This window comes from Heterodontus francisci, chromosome 24 (genome assembly GCF_036365525.1).
Source record: "Heterodontus francisci isolate sHetFra1 chromosome 24, sHetFra1.hap1, whole genome shotgun sequence".
NCBI lineage: Eukaryota > Metazoa > Chordata > Chondrichthyes > Heterodontiformes > Heterodontidae > Heterodontus > Heterodontus francisci.
In genome coordinates this window covers 61,594,570-61,616,700 of record NC_090394.1, presented here as the reverse complement: position 1 = coordinate 61,616,700, position 22,131 = coordinate 61,594,570, and positions in this window count along the sequence as shown.

The window sequence follows — 22,131 nt, the reverse complement described above, 5'->3', positions numbered from 1 at the left end:
TCAATCTGTGTCCCCTAGTCCTTGTACCATCAGTTAATGGGAACAGTTTTTCCTTGTCTACCTTATCTGAGTCTGTCATGCTCTTGTACACCTCTATCAAATCTCCCCTCAATCTCCTTTGCTCCAGGGAGAACAACCCAGCCTTTCCAACCTAACCTTATAACTAAAATCTCCCATCCCTGCAACCATTCTGGTAAATCTCGTCTGCAGCCTTTCAAGGACCCTCACATCCTTCCTAAAGTGTGGTGACCAGAACTGGATGCAATACTCTAGTTGGGGCCTAACCAGAGCTTTATAAAGATTCAGCATAACTTCCTGCCTCTATGCCTCTATTTATGAAGCCCATTATCTTAAATGCTTTGCTAACTGCTCTCTCAATATGTCCTGTCACCTTCAAAGATCGTGCACATGCCGCCTAGGTCCCTCTGTTCCTGTACACTCTTTAGGACAGCACCATTAAATCTATATTGTCTCACCCTATCCCTCCTGCCAAAATACATCACCTCACACTTGTCTGCATTAAATTCCATCTACCACTTCTCTGCCCATTTTGCTAGCCCATCTAGGTCCAGTTGCAGGTGGTTTGTATCATTCTCAACATTTGCCACACCTCCAAGTTTGGTCTCATTGGCAAATTTTGAAATTCTACTCTGTATTCCAAGATCCAAGTCATTTATATATAGCAAAAAAAAAGGTTGTCCTAGTACTGACACTTGGGGAACACCACTGACTACCATCCCCCAGTCTGAAAATCAACCATTTACCACAATTCACTGTTTTCTGTCATTAATACTTAAAAAAAATCTAAATGGATACTGCCCTTCCTATTCCATGAGCCTCAATTTTGTTAACCAGCCTTTTATGTGGTACTTTATCAAACACTTTCTTAAAATCCATATAGACAACATCCGCCACATTCCCTTCATCAACTTTCCCTGTTACTTCATCAAAAAATTAAATTAGATTAGTAATAAGCATGATCTCCCTTTCACAAATCTGTGCTGGCTCTCCTTAGTTAACTCGAACCTCTCCAAGTGCCTGTTGATTATTGTTTCTAAAACATTACCCACCACTGATGTTAAACTAACTGGCCTGTAGTTGCTAGGACTGTCCTTACACCCTTTCTTGAATAATGTTGTCACATTTGCCACTCTCCAATCCTCTGGCACCTCCCCCACATCTAGGGAAGATTATGGCAAGCACTTCTGTCATCTCCACCCTCACTTCCTTTAGCAGCTTGGGATGCAAGCCATCCAGACTAGGTGACTTATCTACCCTAAGTATAGCCAGTCTTTCCAGGATCTCCTCCCTCTCAATTTTTATCCTATCCATTGCATTTACTCTCTCTGCTTCTATCGATATTTTGTCTGATTCCTCTTCCTCAATAAACACTGATGCTAATTAACATAAGGGTGAGTCATGGCAGGAGAGCTCAGCCCCGTGATATGCTCCTCCTGCGCTATGTGGGAAATCAGGGACGCTTCCAGTGTCCTTGACGACCATGTGTGCAGGAAGTGTATCCATCTGCAGCTACTGACTACCCGCATTACAGAGCTGGAGCTGCGGGTGGATTCACTGTGGAGCATCTGCGATGCTGAGGAAGTCATGGATAGCACGTTTAGTGAGGTGGTCACACCGCAGGTAATGGCTGCACAGGCAGAAAAGAGATGGGTGACCACCAGACGGAGTAGTAGGCGCAGGCAGGTAGTGCAGGAGTTCCCTGTGGCCATCCCCCTCTCAAACAGATATACCTCTTTGGATACGGTTGAGGGGGATGACCTCCCAGGGGAAAGCAGCAACAGCCAACTTTGTGGCACCACGGAGGGCTCTGCTGCACAGCAGGGGAGGAAAAGGGTTGGAAGAGCTATAGTGGTAGGGGATTCTATCGATAGGTGTTTCTGTAGCCACAAACGAGACTCCAGGATGGTATGTTGCCTCCCTGGTGCTAGGGTCAAGGATGTCTCTGAGCGGCTGCAGGACATTCTGAAAGGGGAGGGTGAGCAGCCAGAGGTTGTGGTCCATATTGGTACTAACGACATAGGCAGGAAAAGAGATGAGGTCCTGCAAAGTGAATATAGGAAGTTCGGCAGAAGGTTAAAAAGCAGGACCTCTAGGATTGTAATCTCAGGATTACTCCCTGTGCCACGTGCTAGTGAGGGTAGGAATAGGAGGATTAGGCAAATGAATGCGTGGCTGAAGAGCTGGTGTAGGCGGGAGGGCTTCAGCTACTTGGATCATTGGGATCTCTTCTGGTGCAGAGGTGACCTGTACAAGAAGGATGGGTTGCATCTAAACTGGCGGGGGACCAATATCCTTGCGGGGAGGTTTGCTAGTACTACTCGGGAGGGTTTAAACTAGTCTTGCAGGGGGGTGGGATCCAAAGTAGTAGTCTCTCAGATGAGATAGTTGAGTCAAATGTAGAGGTTAAAGCAAGCAAGTCCAGTAAGCAGGCTGGGCAGGGGCAGGACAGGGAGTGTGGAAGGTCTAGTAGGCTAAACAGCATTTACTTTAATCAAGAAGCCTTACAGGTAAGGCAGATGAACTCAGAGCATGGATCGGTACAAGGGATTGTGATATTATAGCTATTATGGAAAGGTGGTTGAGGGATGGGCAGGACTGGCAGCTTAATGTTCCGGGGTACCGATCCTTCCGGAGAGACAGAGGTGGAGGTAAGAGAGGAGGGGGAGTTGCACTATTGATTAGAGACGACATCACGGCAGTACTTAGAGAGGATATCCCGGGGGGAATATGGGTAGAATTTAGAAATGATAAAGGGATGATCACTTTGATGGGATTATACTATAGGCCCCCCAATAGTCAGAGGGAAGTGGAGAAGCATAAATGTAGGGAAATCACAGATAGGTGTAGGAATTATAGGGTTGTAATAGTAGGTGATTTTCACTTCCCTAATATTGACTGGGACTGCCTTAGTGCTAAGGGATCAGATGGGGAAGAATTTGTTAAGTGTGTCCAGGATAGTTTTCTGAAGCAGTATGTGGATGGCCCTACTTGAGAAGGGGCTTCACGCGACCTCCTCTTAGGAAATGAGGATGGGCAGGTGGTTGATGTGTCAGTGGTGGAGCACTTTGGAACCAGTGACCATAACTGTATTAGCTTCAAGATAGTCATGGAAAAGGATAGGACTGGTCCTCAGGTTGAAGTCCTAAATTGGGGGAAGGCTAATTTCGATGGCATCAGACAGGAACTCTCCAAAGTTGAATGGGAGAGGCTGTTTACAGGTAAAAGGGGCGTCTGGCAAGTGGGAGGCCTTTAAAAGTGAGATAGGAAGTGTTCAGGGCCGGCATGTTCCTGTTAGATGGAAGGGCAAGGCTGGCAAGTTTAGGGAACCTTGGTTGACAAGGGATATTGAGGGTCTGGTCAGGACAAAGAAGGAGGCATATGTCAGGTATAGGCAGCTGGGATCGAGCGAGTCCCTCGAGGAGTATAGGGGATGTAGGACTACACTTAAGAAGGAAATTAGGAGGGCGAAAAGGGGCCATGAGATTTCCCTGGCAGATAAGATAAAGGATAATCCTAAAAGATTCTGTAAGTATATTAAGAGTAAAAGGGTAGCTAGGGAGAGAGTAGGTTCCCTTAAGGATCAGTGTGGCAATCTATGTGTGGAGCCACGGGAAATGGGCGAGGTCTTAAATGAATATTTCTCGTCTGTATTTACCTTGGAGAAGGTCATGGAAGCTAGTGAGTTCAAGGGAGGGAACACCGATATCCTGGAGCATATCAACATTACAAAGGAGGAGGTATTGGAGGTATTGAAGCACATTAAGGTGGATAAATCCCCAGGGCCTGACCAGGTGTATCTTAGGATGCTATGGGAAGCAAGGGAGGAGATTGCTGGGGCCCTGGCAGTGATTTTTGTATCATCGTTAGCCACGGGTGAGGTACCGGAAGACTGGAGGATAGCTAATGTTGTGCCTTTATTTAAGAAGGGCAGCAGGGATAAACCAGGGAGATACAGGCCGGTGAGCCTTACATCAGCGGTGGGAAAGTTATTGGAAGGAATTCTGAGAGACAGGATTTATATGCATCTGGAAAGGCATGGTCTGTTTAGGGATAGTCAGCATGGCTTTGTGCCTGGGAAACCATGTCTCACGAATTTGATTGAGTTTTTCGAGGAGGTGACCAAGAGGATTGACGAAGGCAGGGCGATGGACGTTGTCTACATGGACTTTAGCAAGGCCTTTGACAAGGTCCGAGATGGTAGGCTGGTCCAGAAGGTTCGACCACATGGGACCCAGGGTGAGCGAGCAAATTGGATACAAAATTGGCTTGGTGATAGGAGGCAGAGGGTGGTAGTGGAGGGTTGTTTTTCAGCTTGGAGGCCGGTGACCAGTGGTGTGCCGCAGGGATTGGTGCTGGGCCCTATGTTGTTTGTCGTATAGATTAATGACTTGGATGTGAATGTAAAGGCATGATTAGTAAGTTTGCAGATGACACCAAAATTAGTGGTATAGTGGACAGTGAAGAAGATTGTCTAAGGTTACAACGGGATATAGATCAACTGGGAAAGTGGGCAAGGGAGTGGCAAATGGAATTTAATGCAGACAAGTGCGAAGTGATGCATTTTGGGAAGTTAAACCAGGGCAGGACATATACAGTGAATGGCAGGGCCCTGGGGAGTGTTGTTGAGCAGAGAGACCTTGGGGTGCAAGTACATAGTTCCCTGAAAGTGGCAACACAGGTAGACAGGGTGGTGAAGAAGGCGGATGGCATGCTTGCCTTCATCGGCCAACGCATTGAGTACGAGAGTTGGGACGTCATGTTACAGTTGTACATAACGTTGGTTAGGCCGCATTTGGAGCACTGTGTGCAGTTCTGGTCGCCGCACTACAGGAAAGATGTGATTAAGCTAGAGAGGGTGCAGAAAAGATTCACAAGGATGTTGCCCGGTTTGGAGGGCTTGAGTTATAAAGAGAGATTGGATAGGCTGGGTCTGTTTTCCCTGGAGCGAAGGAGGCTGAGAGGGGACATGATAGAGGTATATAAAATTATGAGAGGCATAGATAGGGTAGATAGCCAGAGTCTGTTTCCCATGGTAGGGGTGACTAAAACTAGAAGGCATAGAATTAAGGTGAGAGGGAGGAGGTTTAAAGGGGATCAAAGGGGTAAATTTTTCACACAAAGAATAGTGGGTATCTGGAATGAGCTGCCTGAGGAGGTGGTGGAGGCAGGAACAGTAGTGACATTTAAGAGGCATCTGGACAGGTGCTTGAATGAGAAAGGCATAGAGGGATATGGAATTAATGCAGGCAGGTGGGATTAGTATAGATAGGCATTATGATCGGCATGGATACAGTGGGCCGAAGGGTCTGTTTCTATGCTGTACGACTCTATGACTCTATGACTCTAAAGTACTCATTACATATTCTAGCCATGCCCTGTACTAGCCAAGCATGTCTCTAATAGGTCCCACTCCACCTCTTACTACCCGCTTACTATTTACATGCTGGTCGAAGATTTTTGGGTCCCTTTAATGTTGACTGCCACTCTATTTTCATATTCTCCCTTTGCCAGTCTTATTTTCCTCTTCACCTTAACTCAAATTATTGTATTTGACCTGGTTCTCACCTGAAGAAGTCACCTGACATGCCTCATACACCCTCGATTTTTGTTTCGTCATCCAAGGAGCCCTGTTTTTGGTTCCCCTACCTTTCACCCTTGTTGGAATGTACCCAACCTGTACATGAAGTATCGCTTCCTTCAAGAGAACCCATTGTTCCATTACAGATTTTCCTGTCAGTCTTTGGCTCCATTTTATCCTGGCTATATCCCTTCTCAATTAGCCCTCTTCCAATCTAGCCATTCTATCTTATATTGTTCCTTGCTTTTCTGCATTAAGAATCTAAACCTTATGATACGATGATCACTTTTACCCAAGTGTTCCCCCACGACACTCAATCCACTTGGCCCACCTCATTTCCCAGCACCAGATCCAGCAATGTCTCCTTTCTAATTGGGCTGAGTACATACTGATCAGTAATTAGGGGTGTGCAATAAATGGGCAGTGACATCTACACGCCAAGAATGAAAACAAGATTTACTTCATAATCATGCAATCACTTGGGAAGGACCAAAATTCCTGAGGCCAATTTAGCACACCATTGGGTAATTCTTCTCTGACTCCCTAAGGCGATCAAGCAAAACCTCAGAAGACCACAGTTGCCATAAATTCTTCTAATCCCACTTAAGGCACCATTTATCCTCTATAACTGGAAATCTTCACTTCTTTCAGCTCCATTCTTAAAGCACGATAGAGAATGCATACTCACCACACGTTTTAATAATTTGCTCCAGAGGGTGATGACTGTGAATTACTAAAACCTCAACTAACTCTCTGCCTGAGAATTTTATATTCTTGCCCCTGAGTTTTACATTCCAAATCCATGTCAAAAAATCTATTCACTTGGACAGAATCTAATCCCTTAGCTATTTAAAAATCTTCATCGTAATCCCTCTCGGGGCTGGATTTTACTGGGCTGCCAATGTCAGGCTCCATGGCTGGGGGGCCAGAAGATCGTTTTGGCTGAGGCCTGCCATGGAGTCCGATGTCAGGAGGGCTGGGTCTGATCTTCCCGGTGGCGGCGAGGCTCTGTGGTGGTTCCCCCTCCCCCACCGCCGCTTGGCGACGGAACCTGGCTTTGCATATTTAAATTAGCACAATGAATACATTGAAATAAACTTATCTGGGATCTTACGGGCTCACTGCGGTCTTCAGTGCGGCAGGCTGCACACCTGCGTTTTCACTTTCTCGTCTGGGGAGAGCAGGCGCGACACTGATGGGGAAGCGGGGAGTTAAGATTTTTCTTGGAATGGGAGTGGGGGATGGGGGTCAAATAATCATCATGAGTGTGGGGGATGGTGAGAAGGGGTGAACTGTGAACATTTTACAGTTTGGGGGGAAGGTAATATTTGTACATAAGTGTTTTGAGGGCAGATACTTCTCTTTATTGTTATGGGGGGGATGGTAAAGGGACGTTAGAATTTTTATTGCAACAGTTGGGGGGGGGGGTGATGTCTCTTTAAAAATTTAAATCTACCAGCAGGGCTGGCTGTCCTTTAAAAATGGCGGCAGCGCCTGTGCACCGGTAGCTGACGCTGTTGCTGGTGTCGGACAGCCCGCCCCCTCCACATGATATGGGGGGGGGGGGTGCTGACCCAGGTATTTAAATGAGCCACTGTGTGGCCGATCACGGTGGCTCGGCAGCCCACCATTTATTTCGCCAGCCATGGTTCCAGCCAAGCAGGGCCATATTTGCTATGCTTGGCTCCTGCCTGGTTGTTGATTAGATTGTCCTGCTTAGGTACACAGGCTAAGCAATGCCTCCCAACACTTAGAAATTTCAATGTGTGCAAACTGAGAGGGGAGAGGCCCTCTTTTCTAAACATTTAAATTTGGGTTGGGCAGGTGTCCAAAATATCCAAGCGAGCCAGTGCACCCCGAAGCACTTCCTAAACCAGGCTTGACACCGCACTTGATTTACAATTCCATAAAGAGTCAGACTAAAGCAATATGAGCAGCCAACTCCACTGACTTTAAATCTACAGTGTAAATACTAAGAGGCATGGATAATCTCGATGTTAGCAGGTTATTTGACCACAGGGTATAGATGTGGAGGACACTGACAAATCTCAGGCAAAGCTAAGAAATAGGCAAAGTAGTTTTCTTCACGGATTAATAGGATTTTAGTTGGACTTCCAGCAAAAAGCAGTTACAACAACAAAAACCTGAAGTTACATAGGGCTGGATTTTAAGTTCCTGACATGCTGGGATTGGGGTTCTGGTAGTTCGGAAGCGCGCAGGAAACCCAGTAGTAACTGCCATGCGTCTATCAGTGGCTTTTTAACCCAGTCACTGAATTACTATATTATTTGTGGGTTTTCTGACAATTAGCATGTGGAGGCGTGATGACAATCTACATGAGGGGATTTCAACTCCATTATTTAAAGGGAAATTTCACACATAAAATTTGATGGATTTTTGTTTAGTCGTTCATGGGATGTGGGCGTCGCTGGCTAGGTCAGCATTTGTTGCCCATCCCTAATAATGGGAACACCACCACCTGCAAGTTCCCCTCCAAGCCACTCACCATCCTGACTTGGAACTATATCACCGTTCCTTCAGTGTCGCTGGGTCAAAATCCTGGAACGCCCTCCCTAACAGCATTGCGGGTTACCTACACCGCATGAACTGCAGCGGCTCAAGAAGGTAGCTCACCACCACCTTCTCAAAGGCAATTAGGGATGGGCAACAAGTGCTGGGCTAGCCAGCAATGCCCACATCCCATGAAAGAATAAAAAAAATTCTTACCATGACAGTTCGACTTCATATCATTAATCTCCCACAGGCCCACCAAGCGTCCCACAGGAGGTGGTGCAGGAGGATGCTGATGACGTCTCAGAGGAGGCCACATACTCTGAGGGTGCACCATCACAGGATTCATGCAGATCATGCACCAGCTCAGATACTTCAATGGGACCAGCAGGGAAGATAGTTGGGTTTTCACCCGGTGATTGACACTTCACAAGTGAGCAAGAGCAGACGGTAGAGACAGGAAGAATAGTGGAGACTCCACATCAGAGAGAGCAGGACGCCCCAAGTTCTGCTGAGCTGGATGTAGATGCTGAACTTCTAGGTCTGTTGATGAAGAGGACACTTCTGAAGCAGCAGCAGAGAATGTGTGATGTACTTGCAGGCATTTCAGCCGCACTGTGCATGCTTGCAGGGTGATTGGAGGAGCCTGTCTCAAGCATGAGTGGATGATGTCACAGGTCTTCGCAATGATGTCTTTGTCCATGGAAAGAGTGATCACCTGCATGACTGCATCAAAAGTGGCAAACAAACAAGTGCATGTAGGTCCTTACCAATGCCTTGCACACTAGGACTGCCACCTTAAATAGTACAACTAATATCCCAGTCTTGGCTGCTCATCGCCCCACTGATCCGGAGCAAAGTGCTCTCTAGCTCATTGCTCGCAGTGAAGTGGGGCTGAGCCATGAAAGGAAAGATGGTGAAAGGGGATATGGAAGTGGGAACTCTGCTCAAAGCGCTTTCACTTCTCATCTGTTGCTCCCTCCACCCAGTCAATACCCTACATGTAGCCTCGTGTCCTGCTGGCCAAGTTTGCCCCAGCACAGGTGCAGGTGGAGCAGTCTTTGGTGGGGCCCTCATGGGCTCCCAAATCCAGAGGACGTCAGTCAAGAGCATCTCAGCAGTCAGAGCAGGGATCTGAGCAGGCTGCCTCTGCGTCTGCTGATGCCACACAGGTTGCCCCACCTAGAAGTGCTAGGACAAGGAAGAGTAAAGATTTGAAGTTACACAAAGTTTTGCACCTAAATGTGTCTCATAATGTTAGAATGTTAAGTAGTGTGCTGTTTTTGAGTGACATAAATATCATTGTTTACACCATTTTCCGTTTTCCCAATTTTTGGTTGCTGGCTGGCAAGTAGCCTTATCACTCGAGATCAATGGTAAGACAAGAATTGATGTGGAGTGATGGGGGCTGTGAAAGGGGTGCTTGGTTGTTTGCAGGACTGCTTTGTGTTGGAGGAAGGGATGTATGTGGCTGTCAGATGGGTGGAACCTAAGTAAACCATGCAATAACAAGAGCATCCCAGCCATCCTGGGCAGCAGTGTGCACCACTATTGGAGTATTGGTCACATCACATTCCACCTGCTCCTCCTCCTTGGAATCGTCTGCAGAGACTCTGTGCTCTGCGCCCTGTGCCTCCTGCAGGTCCAAACTTCACTGCTGCACAATGTTGTGCAGAGCAGAGCACATCACGACCATTCTGGAGACCCTCACTGCTGCGTTCTGATGGGTACCTCCAGATCTGTGCAGGCATCTGAAGCGCATTCTCAGCATGCTGATGGCTTGTTCTATGGCACATCTGGTTGTCATCTGGTTTTCATTGCACCACTCCTTGGGTCTCATTGGTTGGGTTCTTCACGTGTGTCATCAGCCACATTTTACATGGGTCTTCCTTGTCTTCGAGCAAAAAGCCAGTAAGTCTGCTTCAAGATGCAAAGAGATTAGGGAGAGTGGACTGTCATAGGACAAAAGTGTCATGGCAGCTGCATGGGAATCTTGCACACACCTGCATAAAGATCTTTTTGTAGTTGCACACTTGCTGTATGTTGATGGAGTGGAAGCTGATAAATACTCAAGGGTAATCTATGGCCTTAATTGCCACATACATTGAGTCAATGACACCCTGCACCTGTGGGAAACCAACTAGAGCCACAAGCCTGAGTGCCCACTCACTTTGACTGGCATCATTGGTGACAAAGTTGACTTAATTGCCATTGCCGCCAGCTGCAAGATCCTGTAATGTTTCTGGCAGATCCCTGGAAGGAACCTGGGGCAAAGAAGTTGAGGGCAGTGGTGACTTTCACAGTCGCTAGTAAAGCATGGCCACCAGGTCCACTTGGCAGCAGGCCTTGTTTCAGTAAGCTGCAGATGTCTGTCACCACCTGATGCGAGACCCTGAGCCTCCTGAGACATGGGTGTTCTGACATGTTGAGGAAGCTTATCCTCTGTCTATATACCCTGTGTTGCAGGTATGGCCTCCTTCGAGCTGCACCTCTCTGCTCATCCCTTCCTGTGGAGCAGCAGGTCTGTAAGGAACAGGCTGCTGCTGCTCCTACTCCTTCTACTGATACTCCCGCGGGTGCTCTTCCTGCTGCTGGTACTCTTGATGCTGCTGGTCATCTTGGTCGTTATCTGTGGGCGGAAGTGAAACAGCATTAGCGAAGTTCCAAATTGATGAGATGTACAAACTTCCAAAGTTGTGAAATTAACCTCTAACATTATGTGACTAAGCCCTCAGCACAAGTACTATGAACAAAGCCTTTCAAACTAAAACAGGGAAGAAAGCAGCTGAAAGTACTCTGTTCTTATTGGCATATTTCCCTGTCATGTCTTCAGCCCTCTCAATTGCCACTGTGTTCTTTGCTTTTTTTCATTGGCAATTTCTGGGAAGACCACTTGGGCATAGAATTATATTGTAAATATCACTGTAATTGAATGATAAACATATTGAAATTGAGCATTGCTGATAAAAAGAGACATGCTGTCAAAGCTTTTCATCATGCACTCATTAGGACAGATGAAAGAATGCCAAATTTCAAAGGGAGCAACAATTTATACTGCAAGAGAAAAGGGTGCTGATTGGTTGGCAAGTCGACACTGATTGGTCGAGGCATTGCCATGGAGAATGCACTAGGGAACTATTGTCCCCCACGCTTTTGTTTAATTTATAAAAGGCGCAATACCTGCACAGGACAGGTCCCTGTGTGTGAAAATATGTAGCTTCTAGCAAGCATAAATGAGCCACATTGCGAGCCCAAGTGATGATCTTAAATTGGTTGTTAGTGTAATTCTTAGCACACTTGGGATTAGTCTGTAAATGCTGTCCAATCGTGGAATCACATCTAATGCTAGACATTGTGTTCTGAGTTTTGCAAGTATAAGCTGGTTGAGTACAATCAGTACTCTACCTATTGCAAACAACTAAGGGACGTGCTGTTTGATATGATCTGTCAGTCGTTGGAATGTATGGTCTATGTACCCGGCATCGCACCGGCACTGGAATTCATGTATCAGATTACTCATTTGTGGGTAGGCAGAATGTCAATTGAAATTGACAACCTGCCTCTCCTGAGGGGGTCGCTTGCAGGCAGCTTAATGCACTGCAGTCAGAGGTGGAAGTCAGCAGCTTTGAGCCAGCTACCCAACACACTGTCAATTCCCATACTTTTAACACCCCCCACCGCCACCACCCCCCCCCCCCCCCCCACCCCCCACACGCTCTCAACCCCCACACGTTCCTGCAAGTTAAAATTCAGCCCATTAGTGCTTTAACATTGAAAAACCATTCCAGAGGCATAATCAAAAGTGGATGGCAAGTCAAAGAGGGAGGTATTAGGAAATAACCAAAAGGCTGGTCAAAGAGGTGAGTTTTAAACAGCGTCTCAAAAGGAAGGGAGATGAAAGGGTTTACGGAAGGAATTCCAGAGGGTGGGGGTTAGGCAGCTGAAAGTATGACTACCAATGGGGCAAGGAGCCACAATCAGAAAAACAAAGAGTCAGGGAGGCAGCTTATAGAGCTGGAGAATAGGAAAGTAATTAACTTGTTTTATAAAAGAGCTTGTTTAGTTCCTTCTAACAAGCAGGATTAAGGTATTAGCCATAGATGTAGATGATCAAATACTCCATTAAACATTATGGGTGTAGTCCTTCTAGAACCAAAGGAATGTAGCCGGTTTGGGTTGAGTAACTTGGTCGTAATGTTAGATTTCTCACTAATTTTCACCCGATTACCTTAGGAGATCAGGGAGAAATTTTTGGAGAGATGTATCTTTGAGGTTTTGTCTATAATTAACTGCTTCATTCCAGAATTGGACTGGGCCTACGGCAGGCTGCATGTGAAGTATCGAAGGAACAGGCTTGATGAACTAAATCTTTTCTTGTTTCATATTTTCTTACAGAGGGTGGACAGAAGAGGGGCCCAGTGTATTTTAGAAGCAATGGCAGCATGAACTGTATTTGGACTTTAATTCCCCAAATTCTTATTGGTAAATATGAACACAACTGATGTTTCTCAGCTTCCCTTTCATTCCTTTTTATGGGCAAACAAAGACTGGAGGCCAGTGTAAAAATAAAGGATTATTTTGTGACTGAACATCTTTAGGACATTTTAAGAAGTTTACATAGATAGGGGAAATTCAGCCGAGGTTCTCAATATCAATACACAAAGCCAAGTTACGCTGTAGTAAAGTGGAGTAGCAGGCACTGATGAGTGTTCTGTTGGATTTAGAGCATTCTGGCCAGTAATTAATGGAAATTGTGTGAAACTGTTTGTGTATTACCTATTTTGCTGGAAGTTCTTTTTTGAATTCATTCCTGGGATATGGGCATTATTGGCAAGACCAGCATTTATTGCCTATCCTTAGTTATGCTCGAGAAGGTGATGGTGGGCCTTCTTCTTGAATCACTCCGGTCTGTGGTGAAGGTGCTGCCACAAAGCTGTTAGGTAGAGAGTTCCAGGATTTTGACCCAGCACCTGTGGCTATCAGATCAGAGCAGAATCAGATTCAGTCTTGATTCCCATGTGGGTGAAGATCCTGCCAAGAGCCACTGTGAAGCCTCATACATGAGTAATGACATGCCAGTGAGTAAGCAGTACCATTTGAAAAACGTCTAGTTCGGCATCAGCAGCTTCAGCAGAAGAGAAAATTGGTGAAAAAAAAGAACTACACAAAATAAACCATACATGCAGACAGAGCCAAAACACCAAACATAAAAAACTACATCTCGTTCTTTGACAACAGCTGATCCAGCATCTATGAGTCCTGGGAATATTAAAAACAAGAACTAGAGACTAGTGAGCTGATTGGTGAGGTTGGGTTGGATTCATACAAAACAGATGCCTCCAGATTACAAGAAATGCAGAGCAGAGTCATGGGTTTGTTTTCAAAGTTTGAGTTTGCAGGGCTGTGGGAAATGGGACAACATGGATAGTTCTTTCAAAGAGACAATACAGGCATAATAGGCCAAATGGCCTCCTTCTGTGCTGTATGCTTCCAGGATTCTGGACACCTTCTGTGGGGTTGGGCTAGAGGAATGAGGCATGTCAATTGGACGAAGTTGGGAATATTTAATATATGAATATGAAAATATGAATATGTGGTAAATGGATGTTTTTCAGACTGGAGGATGGTAGACAGTGGTGTTCCCCAAGGTTCAGTGCTAGGACCACTGCTTTTTTGTCAAATATAAATGACTTGGATCTTGGAATACACAGTAGAATTTCAAAATATGGCAATGATATCAAACTTGGCAGTGTGGCAAACGTCAAGGATGATACCAATCGACTACAACAGGACATAGATAGGCTAACAGAATGGGCAGACAAGTGGCAGATGGAATTTCATACAGAGAAGTATGAGGTGATGCATTTTGGCAGAAGGGATAGGATGAGGCAATATAGACTTAATGGCACAGTTCTAAAGTGTGGGCGGGAACAGAGGGACCTTGGGGCTCATGTGCACAGATCTTTGAAGGTGGCAGGACATATTGAGAGAGTAATTAGCAAAGAATATAGGATCTTGGGCTTCATAAATAAGAGGTTTTGAGTACAAAAGCAGGGAAGTTATGCTGAACCTTTATAAAGCTCTGGTTAGGCCACAACTAGAGTATTGCATCCAGTTCTGGTCACCACACTTAAGGAAAGATGTGAGGGTCCTTGAGAGGGTGCAGAGGAGATTTACCAGAATGATTCCAAGGATGAGGAATTTTAGCTACAATGTTAGTTTGGAGAAGCTGGGGTTGGTCTCTTTGAAGCAAAGAAGATTGAGGGGAGATTTAATAGAGGTGTAAAAGATTATGACAGGTTTTGATTAGGTAGACAAAGAAAATCTGTTCTCACTAACTGAAGGTACAAAGACGAGGGGACACAGATTTAAGGTTTTGGGCAAGAGATGTGGTGCAGGGGGGTGGGGGGGATGTGAGGAAGAAATTTTTGACACAGTAAGTGGTAGTGACCTGGAAGTCACTGCCTACAAGTGTGGTGGAAGCAGAGACGATTAATGATTTCAGAAGGAAATTGGATGGGCACTTGAGGGAAATAACCTTGCAGGGCTACAGGGATAGAGCAGGGGAATGAGATTGACTGGATTGCTCCACAGAATGCCCAGTATGGATTTGATGGGTTGAATGGCCTCCTTCTATGCTGTAAGGACTCTATGACTCTATGATTTTATGTCAGGTGAAATGAGGGGTAAGGATGAGCTAAATTGGAATAGTGAGGCTGCCATCATCAGTTGACCATTATATATGAATTTGAGATCATAAATTGAACTCTACATGACTTTTTCCAATAACTCTATGAGTTTATTTAGGTTAGGGATGGAAATTTGTTCAGGATTCCCACTGCTAGGGGCTAAATGGTCTATTCTTGTTCCTATGTTCACTTTAGAACAGAGAAGATTGGGGGTGGTGGGTGGATAAAAGAGGTATTAATAGAGTACATGGGGAGAAACTTTTGCTAGGCATGTGCAGATGTTCATATGTTTCTGAACAACAGGTGAGAATAGAATCAAGCTCAACTATGATATTCCATATGGCGGAATAACCTAGCAAACCCACTGCCAAGGTTATAATGCACTGTATTTAAATTGGTTCTGGTATTAAACCAGCATCACACATGTATTCATTTTAATGGATTTGTTCTGAATTTGAATATATTCATCTCAGGCTCTGCTAGAACTTTGTGTTTTGTTGACAGGAGAGGTGATTCCTCTTCATTCATGTCTGTATGATCCATTTAAAGTAGTGCTCATGACCTTCTGTATGTTGCACTGATTATACAGGGGCTTTGTTCTGGGTAGTTTTAATATGCATAAAAGGTGAAGACTTTGAATTTAGAAACTGTGACCCTGAACGATGATTTATTTCAAACTCTAAGTATCTCTGTTCAGGGAAGCTTCACTAATGGGCTTTTCCAGGAAGCTGAACAATGTCAGAACCTTTTTCTTGTGGTTAAGTTATCACATGAATTTGGCTGAATGACGTTAGTAGTTCTGTGTTAATGATTGTGATTTAAACAGGAACTAATATCCAATGTGCTGCCCCCCCCCCCCCCAGCTCCTAACCAGTGTGTTCTTCTTTTACTTTGGTAACTTTGCAGTAAATGTTTGATTTTTTGTTGTTGTTTCTCTATCGAACATTATCAGTTGTACTGGATAGAAATTTTTATGATGTACGTATGTGCCACAAGAGGCTTCGGCAGTATAACAGTAAAATCAATGTTGCCTTCGAGCACAAGGCAACACCAACTTAAATGGTTCTTTGAATAAATTCCATTAGGCAATCTATAGAAGTCTCTTAAAAAGCTTTAAAACCTAATAAAAATTCTTCTGAGTTTTGGGATTTGTGTTTGTTGGTTGATGTTTAATGATTTGATTAGAATTAAAGTTGTCCAAGTTCTGAAGGTCATGAAAGCAGAATGTCTGGAATCTATATGTGATTGGAGACAGTGACTTACTGGTTTTCTTTTCCGAGCGAGAAACACCAATTGCTCTTGAATGCTTGAGATAGGGAGGTTGCCAACTCTATCCGATTATCCTGGACTCTCCAGGAATTAAAGATTAATCCCCTGGACACTGTTGTGATCACCCTGGGAGAAAAAACCATAAGGGCATCCAAAGCAGTTACATGTTTTATTTATTTTCTTTGAACAATTTCATTTATTTGTTTTGAAATAATGGAAATGGGGAATAAAAAGGCTGTTTGATTGGGAGGGCAGTTGGAAATGGGGGAAGATCATGTGATGAAACCTCCAGGAATATTTCCAGTCAGAGTTGGTGACGTTACATGTGAAGTATATAGACTGTGAAATTCAGTTCTGTAGTGCTCTTAATTGTGCAAGTGGCGGGTGCCACCCTTCTTGGCACAACCGGCACGACACCCCATGAAGGGAAAGGTACTAAGGTGGGGCTGTCGTGCGTACACCAGAAGCGTCAGGAGTGGTCAGATTGTAACGTCAAACAGCTGCGTTGGCTGATTTAACGCATGTTTTCAAAACACGGACAGCGCAGGTCCAGTGAACACCTGTGCTAAGCAGTCACAACTGAACATGCATTCAACTGCACAAGGGACGTCCCCCTCCCCCTCCCCCTCCCCCTCCCCCAACTATTGTTACTTAAAGAGTCAGCCATCCAACTTGCAGGTGAAGTACTTTTGACTTCTGCTTAATTCTGTGGTAAATTTTGTGGAAGTCCTGCGGGTTGTTTTTGAAGATCTTTTGTGAGTTGGTGCATCCATTTGGCCACCTGTACCCACCAAGTGTGCAGGAGGTATGGGGCTGTAGTTGCAGTGTCTCCTGGGTCTGCAACACAACTGAGAAATGGAGCAGAGGCTGCAGGAAGGGGGAGTTCTGCAGGAGGAGGAGGACCCTCCACAGAGGACCCTACCCACCAGGATTTTCAGAGAGCGCTTCTCATTCCTCCACCTCACCCAAGAACGATGCCTGAGGTGACTCAGATTCAACAAGGAGATGGTCACGGAACGCTGCTACCTCTTTCAAGAGCACCTGCAGCCTCACACAAGGGTGAGGAGGGTGCTGCCAATGGCCATAAAGGTCACAGTTACATTAAACTTCTACGCAACCAGATCATTCCAGGTAGGAGCAGATGACAGAATGAGCATCTCCTAGTACGCCATATAGCTCAGGAGATGCAGGCGTCTTTGTCCCCTGCCATCTGTTCTCTGCACGCTTCCGTTTTGCGCCACCTTATCCTGCAAGAAAGAGGGAAGAATGTTAATGATTGTGTTGCAATGTGTTTGGGTGATATGCCTGCCATAGCTGAAGGTATGTGCAGGCAGTGAGAGGTGGGTTTCAGATTGGCAGCATTGGTATGTGTGTGAGGGTGAGGTAGAGACCTGCGTGTCAGGGTTGTTGATAGCTGAGTGATGGGCTGTGGTGCATTGAGCAGCGTGAGAGGCTGGTGGTGCAGTGGATAGAGATCGTCATGTGAAGCTGCATTAACTGAACTAGACCACCCAACTTCTTCTGGAACTGCTTCCAGGTCCTCAAGGTCATCTCATCTAAGGAAAGATATACTTGCCATAGAGGGAGTGCAACAGAGGTTCACCAGACTGATTCCTGGGATGGGGGGATTGTCTTATGAGGAGAGATTGGGGAAACTGAGCCTGTATTCTTTAGAGTTTCGAAGAATGAGAGGTGATCTCATTGAAACTTACAAAATTCTTACAGGTTGTGACAGGGTGGATGGAGATAGGATATTTCCCCTGACTGGTAGGTCTAGAACCAGGGGCCATAGTCTCAGAATTAGGGGTAGGCCATTTAAGACCGAGATGAGGGGGAATTTCTTCACTCAGAGAGTGGTGAATCTTTGGAATTCACTACCCTAAAGGGCGGTGGAAGCTCAATTATTGAGCATGTTCAAGGCAGAAGCCAATAGATATCTAGATACTAATGACATTAAGGAATACGGGGATAACACAGGAAAGTAGCGTTAACGGCAGCACAGTGGCGCAGTGGTTAGCACCGCAGCCTCACAGCTCCAGCGACCCGGGTTCAATTCTGGGTACTGCCTGTGTGGAGTTTGCAAGTTCTCCCTGTGTCTGCGTGGGTTTCCTCCGGGTGCTCCGGTTTCCTCCCACATGCCAAAGACTTGCAGGTTGATAGGTAAATTGGCCATTAGCAATTGCCCCTAGTATAGATGGGTGGTAGGGAAATATAGGGACAGGTGGGGATGCGGTAGGAATATGGAATTAGTGTAGGATTAGTATAAATGGGTGGTTGATGGTCGGCACAGACTCGGTGGGCCGAAGGGCCTGTTTCAGTGCTGTATCTCTAAACTAAGGTAGATGATCAACTGTGATCTAATTGAATGGTGGAGCAGGCTCGATGGGCTGAATGGCCTACTCCTGCTCCTATGTTCCTATGCTCCCTGGCTACATGCTCCCATTCCCTTCAGAGGCATTGCATGAGAGCCACCAGCAGCCCCCCCCCCTCCCCCCACCATGGAAATGTGTCCTCTTTCCTCCTGTCGACCTCCATGACTAAAGCTTCCAGCGCCATATCTATGGACCACAGAGTGCTGATGCTCCATTTGCTTTGTGTCTAATTGCAGACAGTTGCAGTGCTGACAGTCAGCAGCAGCTACCCTTCAGTCAGTCCAGCTCCCCTTTAAAAGGGACAGACTGCCTTTAAGAGCTGGAGGCTAGCTGGAACACATGCTAGCCTCGCAGGCTGCTAGGCTCCCTGTTGAGCATTCAGCCAGCCAGCAACGCAAGTCCTGCTCAGCTCTGCACTACATCCATGGAAGTGAGGAAGCAGCTCAAAGTTTGCATCAACTGAACTAGACATGAGAAAATCCCAATTTGAAACACCCGAGTCTGAAAAGGGAAGCAGATGATATTTTGGTCCATGAAGTAAATGTTGTCAGGCTCCATTGCTGGTGCAGAACCTCACTGTTTGGGAGTCTTTGTTATAATATTAATTGCAGAATCATGCCATGCAATATCTAGTGAGAAAAAAGTTGCATTTGTTTAGACTGCAATGCCAATCAGTGTGTTAGAAATTATGATAATAGAAGCCAAGCTGGGTGTCATTTTTTTTTCACTGGCTCCTCCCCAATAGTGCAGTTTATCCAAATACAAAGGGTGCAAGCATATTTGGTAGATCTAATCTGTGCAAGTGCATTTGTTATAGTTTTGTTGGTGTTTTCACCGTTGGTCATAATTTATTTTTAACTTGCTAGTTAGTTTTACCAGTAATACCCTTTCTTCATTGGTTTCTATTGCTGTGTACACTACAGGTTTTGCTTTGTAAGACCATTAGTTATCAATTATTTCCTACAAAATTCTTGCTAGTAGTTGTAGTTTCACTCGCAGCAAATTTCTAAGAATGGGAATTTATTTGGAGGGCTATTATTCTCCATGATGTGTAGAAGGGATATGAATTCTCAATATATAGACTTGACAATTGTATCTGGCTATATCTAAGGAGAGCTTTCTCAACAATTGTGTCTGGCTTGTCTCACAAGACCTATCAATCCTTGCAATGTAGACTGTCGCTGAGCTGCACCATCTGCTTAGGTCAACCTTCAGGCAACTGTGGTCGCAAGCACAGCCTTGAGCAGCGCTGCATTAAAAATTATGCAACTGGATCCTTCTAAACCATTTCATCATACTTGTACCATAACTACCAGTGTGCTGTCCATGTGACAGATGCCATGTTTTTAAGGGGAAATATCTTCATTACTTTCTGTGTGGGAAGAAGCTGGGCAGGGCACAGAATTTTATCTGGTGGCAGAATTCTCAAGAATACTGGGCTTCAATAGATTTCACCCATTTGGCCATCGGGGCTCCTCAGATCAATGTCATGACATGCCTCAACAAAAAAGGTTTAGTATTTCATTAATGCACAGAAACATGTCCGGTATCCTGGAAGTACCACCATGCCTTTATTTTGCACCAATCCATTGCACCCATTGCATTTATTTGTTGACACAGGGAGAGTAGAGATATGTCTGCCTCAATGTCAGGCTACCCTCTAAACAGGAAGAAGGAAAGAAGGAAGGTGATGTGCAACCAGTATTAATGTTCAAGTCAATAAGAATGCTGTTTCGATTAAGTCCATAATCTAGCCTTACACGATTAGTCTTCCCAATTTGTCAATGCACAATAGTTTAGTAAACATTACACCATCTGTTCCCATCTATTCTTTCTTAAATAACATGCTTTCATCCACTGCTACCTTAATGTGGCCTTCTTAAAAATATACTTTGGAGAAAGGTGAAATGAAATGTAACAAATTTATTTCCCTACAAATATACTGTGAATGGCAAACTAATGATAACTGTGGTGCTTCCCCTTGGCAACCTCACAAGAAGTGTCTATTCTGTGCAGTATCTAAGTTCCACCTCAGTGGGAGGAGCAAGTGTGATGTACTGTAATTCAATGAGGATTTCCTGGGGTGAAGGTCACCATGTATCTTTTGGTGCAATGGCTACCTGCACCAACCCAATACCCCTTCAGTTCTTTGAGAGGGCCACTTAGGTTGGGTGGATGTGCCATCACACTGAGGAGAAGCAGTTTTATCTGTCTTTTCAACTGTTACATCACAACTGCTGGGCATCCCTGCAGAATGACTGGGAATGTGATTGAGAATATACAATAGGACAACACTGAAAAGTGGGAAATATGTTATCAAGTTTCTCTCAAGTGATCCCCTATGTACTCACTCTGGTACTGCAAGATCCTGCAAGTCGGAGGCCAAGGACCTATTAGTCTCATTCACAGTGTTCATGAGAGAAAAAAAAATTGCTGATGACACAAAGAAGGTAGGAGAGTGAAGTAGACATAGGGAGGCTACAAAGGGATATAGACAGGTTAAGTGAGTGGGCAAAAATCTGGCAGATGGAGTATAATGTGGGAAAATGTGAAATTGTCCACTTTGGCAGGAAGGATAACAAAGAAGCATATTATCGAAATGGTGAGAGATTGCAGAGCTCTGAGATGCAGAGGGATCTGGGTATCCTAATGCATGAATCACAAAAGGTTAGTATGCAGGTACAGCACGTAATTAGGAAAGTTAATAGAATGTTATCGTTTATCGCGAGGGGAATTGAATACAAAAGTAGGGAGATTATGCTTCAGCTATAGAGGGCATTGGTGAGACCACATCTGGAGTACTGTGTACAGTATTGGTCTCCTTATTTAAGGAAGGATGTAAATGCATTGGAAGCAGTTCAAAAAAGGTTTACTAGACTGATACCTGGAATGGGCGGGCTGTCTTATGAGGAAAGATTGGACAGGCTAGGCTTGTATCCGCTGGAACTTTGAAGAGGCGATTTGATTGAAACATAAGATCCTGAGGGGTCTTGACAGGGAGGATGTGGAAAGGATGTTTCCCCTTGAGGGAGAATCTAGAACCAGGGGTCACTGTTTAAAAATAAGGGGTCACCCATTTAAGACAGAGATGAGGAAAAAATGTTTTCTCTCAGAGGGTCGTGAGTCTTTGGAATTCTCTTCCTCAAAAGGCGGTGGGAGCAGAGTCTTTGAATATGCTTAAGGCAGAGGTAGATAGATGCTTGATAAGCAAGAGGTTGAAAGGTTATTGGCGGTAGGTGGTAACATGGAGAAATCAGTTCAGCCATGAGCTTATTGAATGGCGAAGCAGGCTCGATGGGCCGAGTGACCTATTCCTGCTCCTATTTCATATGTTCAGATGTTCGTATGAAACTGTGCATGAGTTTGGGTCCTTAATTCTTATAGCCAAGCTTTTCAATATGCACTGCAGTTGTGTCAATCTCTCACACATTGCTGCAGAGATATTCAAGCTGCAATATTGCAGCTTCTCTGATAATCCTTGCAAGCTGTTCATCACATTCTCAGAATATACCTTGACGTATTTCTATTTATCAAAAAAATCTCTTCTCAATCTCTTCTGGCCCAGTGACATACCTATCTCTGGCTAATGCACTTGTGGAAAGTGTGTGGCTAGCACAATCGTCAGCTGCTTCCTGCTCTTCTACTATTATTTCCATTTGCTCCTCCTCACATGAGGTATGTGTGACCTTGT